Raw genomic sequence first — 19,364 nt, forward strand, 5'->3', positions numbered from 1 at the left:
TTCCAAAAGCTGTTGAAAGTAGAAAGGGGCTGTTTATATCATGCAGTCATATGATTTTTAGCAAAATGCTTACATGTTGTAGCGTCAGGTTGGGTCATAATATTGTGCTGTTTATGAAATTAACAGAAATGGAATATACAGGGAAGGGGGGTCCTAAGCCATTCTCTGTGTCTGCTTGGTTTCTTGACACAAACTCCCCCACTGACAGAATGCTTTTAAAAAGAGTTCTAAACTAAATACTGAAGAAGTGGTTTATCTTCACCATCGCTGAATAAATTGGCACCAGGGGTGTCTTCCACGAGCGTACAAACCAGACGGTTTTGAATGTTTTGACACCTCAGACAGAAAACAGTCTACCTCATAAATAAAGCCGACGGGCAACACAGTGGACAAATTGAGAATGTTGGGCCATCTCAGAATGAGAACAGTCAATGGGAAAACACTCCATGTGGACTTGGGCACCTCCCCAAATAAACAAACTATCCAATCACCGGTGAAGAGAGGGTGACTGGGAACTGTGTATAACTTGACTGTTGCTACTAAAGTAATTAACCCCTGTTTAAAGTATATGTTTTATAAATTGTGTTCAATTGAATTATTGTAAAAATTGTGTCCATGCTGTGGGGTCTGGGTGGTCCAAGGGAATCCAAACTTACCTGTGCAAAGAGAGAGAGAGTAACAATTAGAGTTACAGTGTGTGCTGTAAATTACTTGCCTGATATTTGGGTTAAGGCCCTCTCTCTCCCTGTGACATAATTTCAGAACAATTATGACAAAAAAATAGGCAGTAATTGGGCCCATTTACAATGAGATAGCATGCTGCGCTTTGTCATCATCCTTATTCTTAAAATGTATAATATATAATATATAATTGGAGTATTTTTAAAACACGACATTTTATGGTAATAAAGTGTGTAATGTTATGGTCATCGTTCTCACTGAAACTTTTGTGTTTTAAAAGTGGGTAAAGGCTTTAACGCTAACCAAATTGCTCTGCTGCCAGCTTCCGATATCCCAGTTAAGTAAACATTTCACAGTTATACTGTAAAGCCCCAGTCACACCTGGAACGATAAGGATTTTAAAAAATCGTTCCAGTTCAAATGAATGGAGGTGGTCGATAACGATACCTATCGTTTTGATCGCTTTCCGAGAGATTTCTTTCCTGCTACAATGATAACGATAAATGTTCCTGGCCAATCAGGACTGTATTAAATGTGACATCATCATCTACCTTTATATATTATTTTTAACACTATTGGAGAAAAAAAAGAGAAATGTCATGGCTTTATCAAAAGAGCCAGGGGTAAAAATGCAGTTTAACTCTTTATTTTAGAGCGTCTATCCGAATACATCTCAGCAGATTTGATACATACTTACAACCGAGGTAAGTTCGATACATTTCATCTGCTTTCCACAAAGAATGACACTTTGTATCAAATATAAACCAATTAACATAAATTGTAGAAAGTAGAAATATGTAGCAAGGTTTAAATAACATGTTTACACTAAACTAAAATAAAAGGGAGTAGTGTCTCGCTTTCATCTTGGCAAATTTGTCAATTGTTTTGTCGGCTTGGCTCGCAGTGACCAAAAGATTGTTTAATCTCTCATCCCAAATAGCTGAATGCAAGTATGTTTTTACCCTTTTCATGCATGAAAATAACCTTTTTATTTGGCTAACATTTGCATACGACGAACATGTGTTAGAAAAATATATCCATTGATTTTCATGTATAACAGTGCTTAATCATTTCTTTCCAAATAAATGTAATTGTGCCTCCACGCTTTTTTGGTGTTTAAAATATATTCTGCAAGAACTGCAATATCGTATAATATTACTGATAATTTAAATAATGCCGTATTTACCTCAATTAAGCAAAAGTTGGGCTGTGAATGATATGTATAAAACCGGAATTTAAAGAAATTACAAGAATCGGAATAGGGGCAAATTGAAAAGCGAGAACGCATAACCCTACACATGAGCCTAAATCTAGTTTTCAAATTTATGGTACCTGTTCTTTTAGAGCACACATGTATAAATAATGTTACCTGGACATAATAATAGTTTCTTCCGCAAGTCAATCCCTCCTTGCTGTCTTGGTGTTGTTTTAATTTCTTTCACTTTCCACCTGCTGCGGCAAACACGACATTTCCCTTTGACTCATCATGAAATCAATAATATTCTACTATTATTATTATTTGTTTATTTAGCTTACAAAGACTAAGGTGTGTTAACTATACATCAACTTACAACAACGTCTCACCTGAAAGACAGAGCACATGGAGATAAGTGACTTGCTCAGGGTCACACAGTGAGTGAGCTGGGATTTGAACCAGGGACCTCCTGATTTCAAGCCCTTTTCTTTAAATATAGAAAAAAAAATAGAATGCAATGCAATACTGTGTTGTTGAAATAATCGCTGAATAACAATGAACTATCAATCAAAAATGAATGAATGCCACAGAAGACTTGAGACTCCGAGAGGGAGCAATTAAATCACATGGCAACCGTCGCCAACTTCATTCCGAATCTGGGTTAGATTAGAAAAGAATGATGAAAAACGTATTTTATGTGTTTGTGAAGAAAACTTCGACCATCTTATATGTAATTACAGACGTGCTCAAATTTGTTGGTACCCCTCCACAAAAAACGAAGAATGCACAATCTTCTCTGAAATAACTTGAAACTGACAAAAGTAATTGGCATCCACCATTGTTTATTCCATATTTAATAGAAATCAGACTTTGCTTTTGATTTTTTATTCAACATAATATTGTAAATAATAAAACAAATGAAAATGGCATGGACAAAAATGATGGGACCGCTAATCTAATATTTTGTTGCACAACCTTTAGAGGCAATCACTGCAATCAAACATTTTCTGTAGCTCTCAATGAGACTTCTGCACCTGTTAACAGGTAGTTTGGCCCGCTCTTCCTGAGCAAACTGCTCCAGCTGTCTCAGGTTTGATGGGTGCCTTCTCCAGACTGCAAGTTTCAGCTCTTTCCATAGATGTTCGATAGGATTCAGATCAGGACTCATAGAAGGCCACTTCAGAATAGTCCAATGTTTTGTTCTTATCCATTCTTGGGTGCTTTTAGCTGTGTGTTTTGGGTCATTATCCTGTTGGAGGACCCATGACCTGCGACTGAGACAGAGCTTTCTGACACTGGGCAGTACGTTTCGCTCCAAAATGCCTTGATAGTCTTGAGATTTCATTGTGCCCTGCACAGATTCAAGGCACCATGTGCCAGGCGCAGCAAAGCAGCCCCAAAACATAACCGAGCCTCCTCCATGTTTCACTGTAGATATGGTGTTCTTTTCTTTGAAAGCTTAATTTTGTCGTCTGTGAACATAGAGCTGATGTGACTTGCCAAAAAGCTCCAGTTTTGACTCATCTGTCCAAAGGACATTCTCCCAGAAGGATTGTGGCTTGTCAATATGCATTTTAGCAAATTCCAGTCTGGCTTTTTTATGTTTTTCTGTCAAAAGTGGAGTCCTCCTGGGTCTTCTTCCATGGAGCCCACTTTTGCTCAAAAAGCGACGGATGGTGCGATCAGAAACTGACGTACCTTCACCTTGGAGTTCAGCTTGTATCTCTTTGGCAGTTATCCTTGGTTCTTTTTCTACCATTTGCACTATCCTTCTGTTCAATCTGGGGTCGATTTTCCTCTTGCGGCCGTGCCCAGGGAGGTTGCCTACAGTTCCATGGACCAACAAATGTGTCCAGGCCATTTTAGAATATCTTTGTAGAATAAGCAATAATTCATCTCTTTTCACAGCTTCTTTGCTTTATTCTATGACATACCAAAGGCATGCAAGTATACATGATAAAATAGCTTTTAATTTCATCACTTTTCAGGAGGAATGAAGCATTATTTTAATGAGCTGTAAGAGTACCAACAAATTTGAGCACGTCTGTATATTATGTGGAAGACATAATGGAGCATATAGATCATCGGAGGAGGGGGGGGGGGGCAAACCAAGGTCCAGTGGTGGTAACTGCCCCATAACAAGTGATGCCCCTCAGTACTGTATAGCCTTACCAGCCATATAACAGGAGTTTGGATGATGGTGTAGGGGTCAATGAAGGTTAAACAAATATTGAGCGCGTAGTTGAGCACTGTGGCTCAAGCACAGCTGTAAAGTAAACAGTATGGGGAGTATGTTTTCCAGCTCCACCAGCCCAGGATAGAGTGGTGTAAATCTGACCTTGTGTAGAAGAAATTCCTTGTCAAGAAGAAAAGCACAAGCTAAAGGGTTCACACTTACTGCTCATATTTATACAAACTCAGTTTAAACCAGATCAATAATTATCACTTTTACTCGGAGTGAGTCCGATTTCAACACTTAACAAATGCGGCCTTAGTTGCACTACTAGTCGTATTTAAAAAAAACAAACAGTAGGGTGTGATAACTATGTTTTACAATATTAATCCCACTTCGTAAAATGCTAATATTTTTTCCAAGATGACAAAAAAATAACATAGATGCACAAGATAATTCACTCTGTTTACAAACAATACAACGGCATTAACATGTACAAGTACTATATAATTACCCATTTAAATTCATATTTTTTACCCTCTGAATTAGCGTTACTGTGTACATTATTTGTATCTGTTTTTGGTAAGACATTGAATAATGAAAAAAGCACAGCGATTTTGATAAAACACCCTCCCCCTTGAACTACATTTGTTGTTGTTTTAATTATAATGTATGTATTTATTTATTTGTGTAATCCTCTGTTACAGCTAATAACTCAGAGGTTCAGCTGCTCTTTAGCCATACAGGCATCCAATAAGAGCGGCATACATCTTATAAATAAATATCACATGCTCTTTCTGTTATACTATTCCATTAAAAAAAAAAAAATGTTGGTCATTTTAATAATCAGTTTCTGTTTTTTCAATCAGGGTAGATACTGCCGATTACACTGAAAAATAACCTGACTTGTATGCATGGATGAAAACTATTAACTGAAAATGGGGTTTAGACTGAGGCTTTTTCATATTTATATTCTGTTTCATTTTCTATTAGCAATACAATTTGCCTGACAGACAGTTAGTTTGCCCACCTCCCAAATGTATTATGGAGGATACAAAGAGGAACTCTCATTCTTTTGTTCTGTGTTCACTAGCTATGTTTCCATTAAACTTTTTTTATGCGCTAAAGCTCATGCATATAAAAAGCTTGACGATGGTGAGATTAGTCTTTAATTGCCTATCCAAATATATATTTACATACCCCAATGGAAATTGCATTTTTTTAGAAATGTCCCATAAACAAAGAATTTTAGGAAAAAATATTTTGTAGCAAAAGTTTTGCTTTTGTGGATGAGGAAAAAAAAGTTACAAGAAATAGATGTCTATGTCACCAGTCGTCAAAGCACGAGGGTGCTTAATCTAATATGTTATTTATAGTAAACTTTTGGTTTACTAGTAGCCAACTACGCCACCTGGTGATGGTCAGGCACCAGGACCTGGATTTTAAACAAGTTAACACAGGTTCGTTTTAAAATGTAACTAGTTGGGAACCACCACAAACGCTAACCACACCAAGAGGCAGACACAAATTGCACGGTATAAAATGGTTTATTAAAACACAATAAACCAATAAGTAAAAATCACAAAATAAAACCCTAAAACATAACACCCACATCAATGGCTAGGGCGTAAAGTAACAAAATAAAAAAACCCACTACAATGACTAGGGAGCAAAGTAACAAAATAAATTAATGAAGCCCTCCAGTAGTAACTAAAGAGCTATCGCTTCAATTTCCTCAATCTCCACTCGAGTCTTCAGGGGCAGGTAAACAGCGTCTTCCCAGCTCCACAAAATCCCTGTCTTCCGTACCACAACCAGGACAATGCTAATTCAAAAGTATCCATATCCTAAAGAGTTTATCGCAGTTTCTTTTTTAAAAAAAAACTGCACTATAGGATTAGCAAGGTCAAAATAAAGATAAATTCATAGAGATAGTGTTGAAAGCAGGTGTAATTATAGAGTGAGAAACTAAGCGTTGATAAGGAGTAACACTCTATTCCCTACCTTATTTATTTTGGATTCTCAAAGAGAGGCATGGTTTAATGGTTGTGGCTTCAATGTGATTACATGTACTGTATTTCAGAGCTAATTGACATATGCCTGCTATCAAATATAATGTTGGAACAGCTGGAGTGTTCCAATGAGGATGGGGTGTGCTGAGAGTTTATTCTTTATATTTTTTAGATATCATCTGGTAAAAAAAGAACACATGCTGTGTAAAGCAAATTACAGTCGGGTGAAAAAGCTTGCATCTCCTTCAAGCTTTGCAAGTGGGTAATTTAGGTCTTCTTTACAAAGATGAACACAGATCATATCCAAAGAGCTTGACTATCATCAGTGTACAGTAACACACAGGTATTCAGTAGTGCCAGGAAGTGACAGGAAGTAACAAGACTTCAAACTGTTACCTCAGCTCCAATTAGCATACTTCTATCAGTACTCTGGCAGCAATAGGACTTCAGCTATTACCATCAGATACAGTATAATATGTAGCTGCCCATGGTACACCCTCAAACTTCGATTGCTTAAGTCTTCCTGCTGCAAGCTTGAGCGCAAGTGGAGGTCGTCTGGACTAACGGTACACAGGGAGATCTGGACCGACCATATCGGTGGCTACAGGCATGGGCTTGTTGCTGCCAGGGTGAAGTACTTCTCTGAAATCATAACTATGCGACACAGTAAACCCAATGTTCTCTTGAAAACCATTGACTAAATCCTACATCCAGCCACCGATAGCTCCTGTTCATCCTCCTGTTGAAATCAGCTACTGCCACATGCCCCTTGGACCCCTGGCCGACTAATCTTGTCCATCTGTGCTTCTGATCTTGCTCCTTCCATTATGCACACTCTCAACCTGTACCTGGATTCAGGCTCAGTTCCTGCTGCCCTCAAGCTTGCCTGAGTTATCTCCTCAGTTACCTCCCTTGACCCGACTGTCTTATCTAATCTCCGTCCCATCTCTAATCTCCCTTTTCTCTCCAAAAATCTTGAAAGGGCTGTAGCCAGTCAGCTGATGAAACACCTCACGGATAACAATCTGATTGAATCTCTGCAGTCTGGCTTCCGGACGCATCACAGTACTGAAACTGCTCTGCTCCGGATTGTGAATGATCTCCTGCTTAATGCTGATGCTGCTGCTCCCTCTGTGCTTGTCCTCCTTGACCTAACAGCTGTTTTTAACACCATAGCTCATAGCATTCTCCTTGACTGCCTTCAAAAGTATGCTGGGATCTCGGGAACCTGTCTCTTTTGGATGTCCTCTTACCTATCTGGACACATGCAGTCTGTTTTCTATGCTGGATGTAGTGGTGTCGCAAACCCAGTCACTTGTGGTGTCCCTCAAGGGTCTGTTCTTGGGCCTCTTCTCTTCAACATCTACATGCTTTCCTTGGGTCACCTCATCCACCAACATAGCCTCAAGTTTCACTCCTATGCTGATGACACCCAGCATTACTTAAAACTTGACCCTGGAAGCCCCTTTGCCATGGTACGGCTGCCGGCTTGCATTCAACACATTGAGGCCTGGATGTCTGCTAATTTTCTTCAGCTGAACACTAGCAAATCTGAACTCCTTCTAGTAGGATCTAAAGCTCAAGTTAAGAATCTCAATAAAGCTGCCCTGAATCTCAAACTGTCTGCTGCAGCCTTCCCCCACTGTACGAAGCCTTGGTGTACTTCTGGACCGCAACCTCTCCTTTGATGCCCACATCTCCTCCATGGTCAAATCTTCCTTCTACCACCTTCGAAACATCTCCAAAGTCCACCCCTACCTTTCCCTCTGTCTCTGTCATGCATTTGTCTCCTCTTGACTCGACTACTGCAACTCTCTCTATGGTGGTCTTCTGGCACAGGCCATCAACCAACTGCAGCTAGTTCAGAATGCCGTCGCCAGGATCCTTACCAGATGTAAAAAACATGGACACATCACCCCCTGTCTTGCCCAGCTTCACTGACTACCTGGAAAGTTCAGGATTACTTTCAAAATTCTCCTGCTCACCTACAATGCCTTTCATCACACAGGTCCTGACTACCTCTTCAACCTGTTGACTCGCTATGTACCTGCCCGCAAGCTGAAGTCCTCCAACTCTGGCCTGCTTGTTATCCCCAAGCAAAAGTGCACCACACTTGGTGAATGCTCGTTTAGCTTCACAGCTTCAATTCTCTGGAACTCTGTCCCAGAGAGTCGAAACCAACTCTCAAGACCCAGATGTTCTCTCTTGCTTTCCATGCTCTTTAAGCCTGATATCTTTATTGGCTGTTGTGTCTTTGCTACTTCTAACTTTTTTATTTTTTATTTTTTACTGTACTTAATGTATTATGCATTGCTCTTTTACTGTATCTTGTAAAGCGCTTTGTGATGGTGGTCCACTATGAAAGGCGCTATATAAAATAAAGATTGTTTGATTTCAGTGTCAGCTAGTATACTTTATTGTCAGCTAGAGTGTGTACGGTTCTTGGTACTAAAGAAAAACATATTACTGCAAATAGGAAATGTGTTCTTCCTTAACTAGATGTAATTCTTTCATGGGACAATGACAGCGATATTCTTTTCCAATTTCCCAGATTCACATGCTATTGATAGGTAAATTGGTGAGTTTGTGGTTCATTCCTTAGTTAATTTTACAGCTGGTTTCACAGACCCTGGTTAGCACTAATCTGGGACTATACAATGTTACTTTCGGTAATGTAGTCTGAGATTAGTGGTAATGGGGATCTGTGAAACCAGCTGTAATTGTGTTGGGTAAACAGCTTTGTTACCTTCATTACACAAGGCATCTTGGGATTTATATATATATATTCTTCAAAAAACTCATTTTTTTCTTTTAATATATACTTTGGTTTTCTGTAATTATATAAGTACTACTGTGTATGCACATCTTCGGCTAGTATTCCACAATTACCTTCCCTTGAAAGTCTAACAATTTTCAATCTGTTACAGTTAAGAGTTACTTGAACACAATTTTAATTTGTTACAGTAACTTATTACTTTGAAAAAAATTAACTAGTTACAGTTACAAATAGTTTCTTCTCGGGCACAGTTTGCATTTTACACATATCAGGCAATAGTTCATTCAGTGAAGATCCAGCTACCAACCCCATTAGTTCCATCCTCTGACACTATTTAATAGTGAGATGATATGAAACGTGCATTCATGTAACATGCAAAGCTTGACTTGCACAGCTTTCTGATTTCCAAATCATGCATTTGTTACATTTGTTATCATGTTTCGTTACTTGTCTGAAAGGAACCATTATAGTTACAAGTCACTGAAAAATATAATCAGATTACAGCAGTGTGTTATGTGTATATATTTTCACTATATTTTGACAATACCTAAGGGATAAACAACACTAAGTGGTGAAACTATGGATTCTTTTGACATTGTTTTAACATAAGCACAAAAACACAGAAATAAAAACACAAACAGTATCATAAGCCAAGAGCATTGTTTGTCATAATGTAAAAAGACAGTAAGATGAAGTTGCTGATTTCCCTATTCAACGGGATGAAGAAGAGTTAGCAGAGTAACGCAGTTAAAAAATTGCATTCAGAAAACTCTGTAAATGTAATCTATTGAACAAATAGTCTATTAAAATGGGCTATAAATCCTATAACCTTAACATGTACTAAATCTTAGGCCTCTGCAAGACTGATAACAACTATTAAGTACAGAGCAATCTCAGCTGTATGCATAATAATTTGAGTGTCTGAAGGTTACATCTTTGATTTCGCAGCACTTTTTTTTTCTTGGTATTTGCTGTATAAGCTAGTTAAACTTGTTCCATGTGTTTCTTTTCTTCCTTTTTAATTAAAGGGAGTTTGTTCCAGAGCCAAATAATAGAAGAAAAGCATCTGGGACCAAAATGTTTGTTTCAAGGCTTGTTTTCCCTGGAGTTATGCCGAATTACAACTTTTAAAGATTGGTGTCTGTAGACTTTAGGACTCATTGTCCAATTTACCAGGATATTTTTAGATATATTACTATTATTTTGTTTTTCTTTGCAAGTATTTCTTGTGTATATATTATTTTACAAAAGGTGAGGCACTGCAACAACTAGACACAGCACCAACACATGAACCCACAGCTACGCAGACGCGCCTGAATTCAATGACCATTCAATACTCTCAAAGTAGAAAATGTAAATGTTGGTTTTGTGACCTGGGTTAAGTTAAGACCACCATACTTATTTTACTTTTTTTTTGTGAATTGAGCCGGAACTGTTTCAGTAAGGGACTATACACAACTTTCATAGATTTCAATTTCATTAAATTACATATTCCTCTAGGAGGTCACTGGCCACTGATGAAAGACTCAGCTGTTGTTTTTGTTTGAATTTGACATTTAAAATAAGCATTCTGCTATAAGAACGGTTATTTTTAATAATAACTTTTTGAAAACAACAGACCCACAGATCGAAAGCTAAAAGCGACTTACAGGAATAGACGCTATACGCTTCCAAGAAACTCTAAGTAATCTCTTTACAATACAATGTAATTGAATCCTAATTTTCTAAATGTAGTCATTCCCAACTAAACATATTGTATCTGCAGTAGCAGCACATACGAATTGATACAGGAGTTAATACTGACCTATGCGTTTTCTAGTAAATTAAATTAACCTAACAGAAATACCCACAGGAAAGCAGCAATGTGCTTTGTGCCACATTATTAGGTCAACGCTAAAGGCAATTAAATGTTTAGAAGCTTTAGAGTTTCTACCGATGCACTGCTAGAATAAAACAATAGTTTTAATAAAAAGATTCATATATTCATATAAAGCAATGCATAGGAGGCTGTATTATTTATTATACCTTGCAGAAATTTGCACAAATTCAACTACAATGCATACTGAAGCCCAGTCAATGGCACCGTATCTTGTGCCCACACAAACGCCAGAACTGACTTAGTATCATGTTTCTGTAAATCTGCCTTTACTTGGCTTTTGAGCTGATTTGAGCTTGTCTGGAGAACCCTGTTAGGACTTACCTTGTCTTCCTCATTCCATTCAATGTAGCCTTTCAACTCGATAACCCCACCTACTCTCTGTCTACAGTATAGAAATGAAACAAAGCTGGGGCTGCCAGTGTTGACAAGATGTTTTTGTTTTATCTTTAATGATCATGTTTATCCTTCACCACCATTACACCAGCTCTGCTTGTGTTAATGAATTCTAAGACAGCAACCCTTACAATAACAATTACAATACACTTACAATACTAATTGGGTTGCTGAGCTACATTACAAACTGCTTTAGCACCATTAAATCTAAAGCTGCTTATTACTGAACCCTGTCAGTTTGACTTAACAAATCTATTATTGATCTGATTTTATATGTGAACACTGAGTTGATATCTATATACTGTAAAGGTTGTTAGTGGAAGAAATACTGCTCATTATATATAGTTTTATTATTACAGTGCTACAATGGGAGATCTTCTACCTAGTACTTGTGCTAGATTGTCCAATACAGTAGTCTATGCATATAGGAACACCTCCTAAGAGAACACTGGTATCTCTGGAAGGAAACCAGAAGACAATTACCAGGGAAACCACAAGGGGCATCTGAACAACAAACGGAAGCAAAATAGTTACCTTTGGTTGTTAACGGGAGCCTTCCCTGCACCTTGTGGCTCTCTGGAAGCCTCACCTGGACCTTCAGGAGGACCACACTGTTCCACCACTCACCTCTAGAGGTCGCTATAAAGAGGACTTTTAGCAACTAATGAGATTGACACAGGAAAAGCACCAGTTGGAGGGACTGTGTGTGTGTGTGAAGGTATTTGAACATGATCACCTGTAAATATTAAAACACGGCTGGTGGCCAATGGCGCCGGAGCCTTTCTACAAGTGGGTGGGTCACGGGGGGTGGGGGGGTGGGAAGTATTTCTATGGATAAATGAATCCAATTTAACAACTATGTCAAATATTGAAGCAGGTTATAAATTTATAGTCTACTGGTTATTTAAAGTTTGCAACAACAATAGTACTACACTAGTACGACAACTACTAATAATAATGAGCTTGTTGTCTGAATGTTGGGTAGTGAGTGGTATCCCACAAACATCATTTCAATGTAAGAACATAAGAACATAAGAAAGTTTACAAATGAGAGGAGGCCATCCAGTCCATCTTGCTTGTTTGGTTGTTAGCAGCTTATTGATCCCAGAATCTCATCAAGCAAATTCTTGAAGGATCCCAGGGTGTCAGCTTCAACAACATTAGTGGGGAGTTGGTTCCATACCCTCACAATTCTCTGTGTAAAAAAATGCCTCCTATTTTTTGTTCTGAATGCCCCTTTATCTAATCTCCATTTGTGACCCCTGGTCCTTGTTTCTTGGGTCGACATTGTCTATACCTTTTAGGATTTTGAATGCTTGAATCAGATCACCGCGTAGTCTTCTTTGTTCAAGACTGAATAGATTCAATTCTTTTAGCCTGCATACAACATGCCTTTTAAACCCGGGATAATTCTGGTTGCTCTTCTTTGCACTCTTTCTAGAGCAGCAATATCCTTTTTGTAACGAGGTGACCAGAACTGAACACAATATTCTAGGTGAGGTCTTACTAATGCATTGTAAAGTTTTAACATTACTTCCCTTGATTTAAATTCAACACTTCTCACAATATATCCGAGCATCTTGTTAGCCTTTTTTATAGCTTCCCCACATTGTCTAGATGAAGACATTTCTGAATCAACATAAACTCCTAGGTCTTTTTCATAGTTCCCTTCTTCAATTTCAGTATCTCCCATATGATATTTATAATGCCCATTTTTATTGCCTGCGTGCAATACTTTACACTTTTCTCTATTAAATGTCATTTGCCTTGTGTCTGCCCAGTTCTGAATGCTGTCTAGATCATTTTGAATGACCTTTGCTGCTGCAAGTGTTTGCCACTCCTCCTATTTTTGTGTCGTCTGCAAAGTTAACAAGTTTGCTTACTATACCAGAATCTAAATCATTAATGTAGATTAGGAATAGCAGAGGACCTAATACTGATCCCTGTGGTACACCACTGGTTACCTCGCTCCATTTTGAGGTTTCTCCTCTAATCAGTACTTTCTGTTTTCTACCTGTTAACCACTCCCTAATCCATGTGCATGCATTTCCTTGAATCCCTTCTGCGTTCAGTTTGAGAATTAATCTTTTATGCGGGACTTTGTCAAAAGCTTTCTGGAAATCTAAATAAACCATGTTGTATGCTTTGCAATTTTCCATTGTCGATGTTGCATCCTAAAAAAAATCAAGCAGGTTAGTTAGACACGATCTCCCTTTCCTAAAACCATGCTGACTGTCTCCCAGGATATTGTTACCATATAGGTAATTTTCCATTTTAGATCTTATTATAGTTTCCATAAGTTTACATATAATAGAAGTCAGGCTTATTGGTCTGTAGTTACCTGGTTCGGTTTTGTCTCCCTTTTTGTGGATCGGTATTACATTTGCAATTTTCCAATCTGTCGGTACAACCCCTGTGTCAAGAGACTGTTATAGCTGAATCAACATAAACTTGGTTAGCAGTTTGTAAATAACTTCTTTCATTTCATTGAGTACTGTTGGGAGGATCTCATCCGGCCCAGGGGATTTGTTTATTTTAAGAGCTCCTAGTCCCTTTAACACTTCTGCCTCTGTTATGCTAACATTATTTAAAACTGGATAGGAACAGGTCGACATGTGGGGCATGTTGTCCGTGTCCTCCATTGTAAAAACCTGTGAAAAGTAATCATTTAATATATTTGCTATTTGTTTTTCTTCGTCTATGATTTTGCCTGTCAGCACAGTTCGGGTGTCGTCTTAATAGGGGTGTTTTGAAAAATAAAACGTCAATGCATCGATTCACTGATAAATGCCTATACAATATATATCTATCTATATATCTATCTATCTATCTATCTATCTATCTATCTATCTATCTATCTATCTATATATATATATATATATATATATATATATATATATTTTTTATTTATTTTTTTTCTCGCCCTCGCTGTTAAAAGTGGGTGGGCAGGGCCCCCCGTTAATGTTGTTGAAGCTGACACCCTGGCATCCTTCAAAAAGCTACTTGATGAGATTCTGGGATCAATAAGCTACTTCCAACTAAATGAGCAAGATGGGCTGAATGGCCTCCTCTTGTTTGCAAACTTTCTTATGTTCTTATGTTTAAAAAGTGCGTGGGCAGTGGCCCACTGGCCCACCCGTCTCCGGTGCCTTTGCTGGTGGTTATTATTATTATTTGTTTATTTAGCAGACGCCTTTATCCAAGGCAACTTACAGAGACTAGGGTGTGTGAACTATGCATCAGCTGCAGAGTCACTTACAATTACGTCTCACCCGAAAGACGGAGCACAAGGAGGTTAAGTGACTTGCTCAGGGTCACACAAAGAGTCAGTGGCTGAGGTGGGATTTGAATCAGGGACCTCATGGTTACAAGCCCTTTTCTTCAACCACTGGACCACACAGCCTCCAGTGAAACTGCATATAGTCTGGTTAATTACAGTTGACAAACAAGCACTTTGTCACACTGTGCATAATAACGTTGTAATTATGTGTAACAGAGGAACATATTTTACTGCAGATCTGTATTTGTGAATAAAATAACCTCACAATAGGGGTCCCCGAGTGGCTCAGCTGGTAGAAGCACAGCGGCGTGGTGCGCAGGGTGAGTCATACAGCACAGGTTCGCGTCCTGGCTGTACGAAGTAGGCGGGTCTTTGCTGGGGACTCCGAAGGGAGCATCACATTGGCCTAGGTGCTTGTGACAGTCTGGCTCGCAGTGGTGAGGGTGATGACGTCACGGACCAGGAAGTAACTGAATCACAAACAGTGGATGGGCGGGTGAAACTGAGTGCAAAAGCACTCAGCGTATTTAATAACAAACAAACAAAATATTTAAACAAAATACAAACAAAAGGGCACGAGGGCCAAACGAATAAATAAACAAACAAGTAAGTGCCGTGCTGGATAATCCAGCACGTATTAGCAATTGTTTTTAAATGTTATACCTTCTCTCCGCTCCCCGTACTCTCTACTCCAACACCCCAACATCAAGTGCAGAGAGATACTCTGGCCGAGGGATTAACTAGTTGGTAATTATCTTATTATCCCCCGGCCAGAGTCTGCACGCGTTTGGTAAGGATGCATGACTGTCAGCTATTTAAGTAATCAGTAGCTGATCAGCCATGCATCCTCACGGGGTTTTTAAATAATAATAAAAGACGCGGCGCTTTTACCCGCGCCGCAAACAAAAATACAAATAATAATAAATAGGGGCGGGACACTCCGCCACAGTGCTCCCGTGGGATAGGGAGGTAAAACCAGCAGGGACTGTTTCTCCTCATCGCTCCTCAGAGCGGACACCTGCAGGGCTGGCCTTTCTCCTCCAGAGGTCGTTAGCTCACTGACATCCGCTGTCGAGTTCCTGGGTGAAAAAGGAAGCTGGCTTGGTCGTGGGATCAGAGGACGCCAACTGAACCTTCGGGTCTCCTGAGTCATGTGGGTAATTGCTGCTGTGAGGGGAAAAGCAATTGGGAATTCCAAACTGGGAGAAAATCTGGGGGAAATGATGAACATACTACATTTTTATAAAAAAATAAAAATAAAAAAATAACCTCACAATAATGTGCAAAACAGCAGTAAAAAATAGAGGGGCCGTCAAATCTACTGCGATTAGAAAAAGAAACCATAGGGGGCTCCCGAGTGGCGCATCCAGTAAAGGCGCTCCGCGCGGAGTACAAAATATGCTCTATAGCCTGGAGATCGCAGGTTCGAATCCAGGCTATGTCACAGCCGACCGTGACCGGGAGTTCCTAGGGGGCGTTGCACAATTGGCACAGCGCTGCCCGGGTAGGGAGGGCTTAGGTCGGCAGGGGAATCCACGGCTCACCGCGCATCAGCAACCCCTCTGTGGCCGATAGAGCGCCTGTGGTTCTGCAGTGGAGCCGCCAGATCTGTGTTGTCCTCCGGCACTATAGGTCTGGTGGCATTGATGTGGATCCGCAGTGCGAAAAATGACGGCTTGGCAGTAGCACGTTTCGGAGGACGCGTGCACCAGCCGCCGTTTCCTCGAGTCGGCGGGGGAGTTGCAAGTGGTGAGCCAAGGATACAGATAATAATTGGGCATACGAAACTGGGGAAAAAACCGGGGTAAAAAATTGGCGACGACTAAATTAAAAAAAAAAAAATAAATAAAGAAAAATAAACCATATAGCAAGGTAGTATTGGTGGACTGTCAATCAAAACTCAAATTACAGCTGACATTGTTTATCTGGAGGCGGGATGCAGCAAGAGCTCTGGCAATAGGTTAGTGTTAAAGTCATGTGATTGCTTTGTTGGAAGATGTGATCCTAAAGGTGTAATTTCATGAGATCGAACAGAACTGAACAACCTAATTTGGCGAAACCGTTCTACCTTCCTGCCGTGGAACATGTTGTTTGGTCTGCACACAGTGAAACTTGGTGAAGCCCCGCAGGCACAGCTATGGGCAAAAGTTTTGCATCACCAACATATTCTTTTTGTTGGATTGAGACAATTAAAAAAAAAAAAGCTTAACATCATTTAGATGTTTTATTTAACATGTAATCAAAGAAACTACAGAATGATATCACAAAATTTGAAGCTATTGTGACTAATTTGAAGATATTAATATGTTTCAATATTAACTAAATCGACTAATTAATCTAATTAATTAATCTTGTTACATAATTGATTTATTAAAATGTTTTGATATACTGTTACTTAATTGATTACTGTCTTATTCACAGTCATCTTAAAATAACATTAGAATATGTTTTGTTGGAAAATAAAAAATAATACGTTTTGACTGATTCAGATTTTGCTGGTGATATATTTATTTTCAAAAGGTTATCTTTGGTTGTGCTGCACGCTTGTTTTTTTTGTGTGGGGGGGGGGGTTGGATTGGGTTGGGGGGTCCACTTCACAGTAGTGCACCAGGGCCTAGTAAATCCTAGCGCCAGTGAGAATTAGCCTAGGCTAAAACTCACCCCCGTGAGAATTAGCCTAGGCTAAAACTCACCCCTGTGATAATTAGCCTAGGCTAATTTTTACCCCAGGTAAGTTTAGTATATATATATATATATTGTGAGACAGCAGGGAGGGGGTTAAATTCCTCCCTATAGGAAAACATGTGCGTAAGGCACATTTTGGTTTTGTTTTGTGTAATTGTTTAATTGGTGTTAATTGTTTTGTTTACTTGTTTTATTGTTTAATCATTACCTGCACCTGGTTATTATTGAAAATTAGAGCCAGGTGCAGGGTTTAAAAGGAGAGCAGTCAGTCTGCTCAAGAAGGTAGAAGCCCGACTGTGCTGGTGTGTGGGTACAGCCGTAATTTAAAAAGGAAAAAGGTAGAGTGAAGCCTTTTTGTGTGTGTGCTGTTTTGTTTGTTTTGTTTTTGTTACAGGTAAACAGCTTAGCTGTCCTGTCTTTAGTTTAGGTTCCTGTTTTGTTTTAGTTAGTGCTCAAAGAGAGCTAGGTGTTTGTTTTGTTTATTTTGTTTTTGTATTGTTCATTAAAAATAGCGCAACCGCGCTTTAAAAATCCATTTGTGTGTGTTGGGTCAGTGTTTTTAAAGGGGCAACGAACCGCGGTGAGGGCGATTCTATTACAATATATATATATATATATATATATATATATACTGTATATATATATATATATACAGTATATATATTAGCTGAAAGAGCCAGCTGCCCTAAACTGCTCTAAACAAGATTATTGGTTTGTAGTGTATGAAACATTTTTGTTCTATTATTGTTCTCACTATTATTGTTCAATAAACGTTGCTTATTTTGTCTACATCACTGTCTTTTTTCCCGTATCTTTTACAGCACATTCACAAATATATGTCCTACTGCCGATTAGCATAGATTAGTTATCGTACAATGAAAAGAATTATGCTATGTACAGAGTACTGGGGTGAGAATTGGCCTGGCTTGACAGGGTGAATATTAGCTTAGGACAGAACTCACCCGGGGTGAGAATTAGCCTGTAACACCGACACTGCCAGGGACCATAGCAGAGTTGACAGCAAATGCAGGAATGTTAACTGGACCTGACATGCAAAAACATTCCAATGTATGAAATTCATGAGTTGCTTTAGCGTAACTCCCTTTCTTCCCAGCCTCAGTAAATAGAATGTAATTGACCCACTTTTAAGTATAAACTATTCAAAAAAACTGGGCTTTACAGAATTCACCATCAGCCACAAATGAGCTTAACCACAGGGGATGAATTGTACCATAACATATCCAATCCAATCAAAGATACCCAGCAGACAAAAAGAACAAAAAACACACAGCTCTGGCAGCACTGCATAAATTCTTAGCAGAATAAGACTTATTTTCTATTACTCTAAAACTATATATATCTATTCTTCATTTAAACATCAAAAGCCTGAGAGACATTTATGGCTGGTTTCACATACCTAGATTAGCACTAAACTCAGACTACCTAATGTTATTTTGGGTAAAGTAATCCAAGATTAGTACTAATCAGGGCCTATGAAACTAGCCATTAATGTTTGCGTGAAAGTCTAATTTATTAAATATTTAAAAACTAAACTAATATTTATGCATTATCCAAGAAGCCGGCATTGTCGTTTTAAGAAGCACAAGAAAATCAATATTTTGCATATTACCTGTTGTGTGCTAATCAGGGCATTATTACATATTATATATTTTACCTTCCCTAAGTTCTGTTTCTTCAACATTTAGTTGTAATCATTTTCCATATAGTTTGATCCTATGGGCTTCTAGTTCAGTAAATCCCTACCTGCAAAGTAATTTTGGTAACAAGAAAAGCTTAAGTCTGGTTTCAATATTATATGTAGGTTTCAAGCTACAAGCTAAACTCCATTATCTTCAGTTTTACATAAGAGCTAATATGTTATCTCTTGATAGTCCTTGTTGTTAAATTGCTTAGTTAATGATCACACAGGAACACTGCTGCATAACTGGCACATAATTTTAACATGGTCAAAACCAATTGATCTCTTCGGAATAGACTTAATTTCAATACAGTAAAAATAATGGCAATCAGATTGCTACAGTTTTATCAATGCCAAAGACGAAGATGCAATTCTTTTTCCCTGATGCAGGGAAAATTGGAAAGGTTATGGGTGTACATCTATCTTTTCTTTGTTAATAGAGTTTAGGATCTCTTGGTTTTAAGACAAACAGAAAACTAGTGACTCCTATCAGCTTCATAATAGTACAAAATTAAATATTTCGTTTTTTGCATGAATTACTTGAGTTGTATTTTATTTAACCATCTTGACTAATTGATATTCCACTTACTT

This window comes from Acipenser ruthenus, chromosome 5 (assembly GCF_902713425.1).
Source record: "Acipenser ruthenus chromosome 5, fAciRut3.2 maternal haplotype, whole genome shotgun sequence".
Lineage (NCBI taxonomy): Eukaryota > Metazoa > Chordata > Actinopteri > Acipenseriformes > Acipenseridae > Acipenser > Acipenser ruthenus.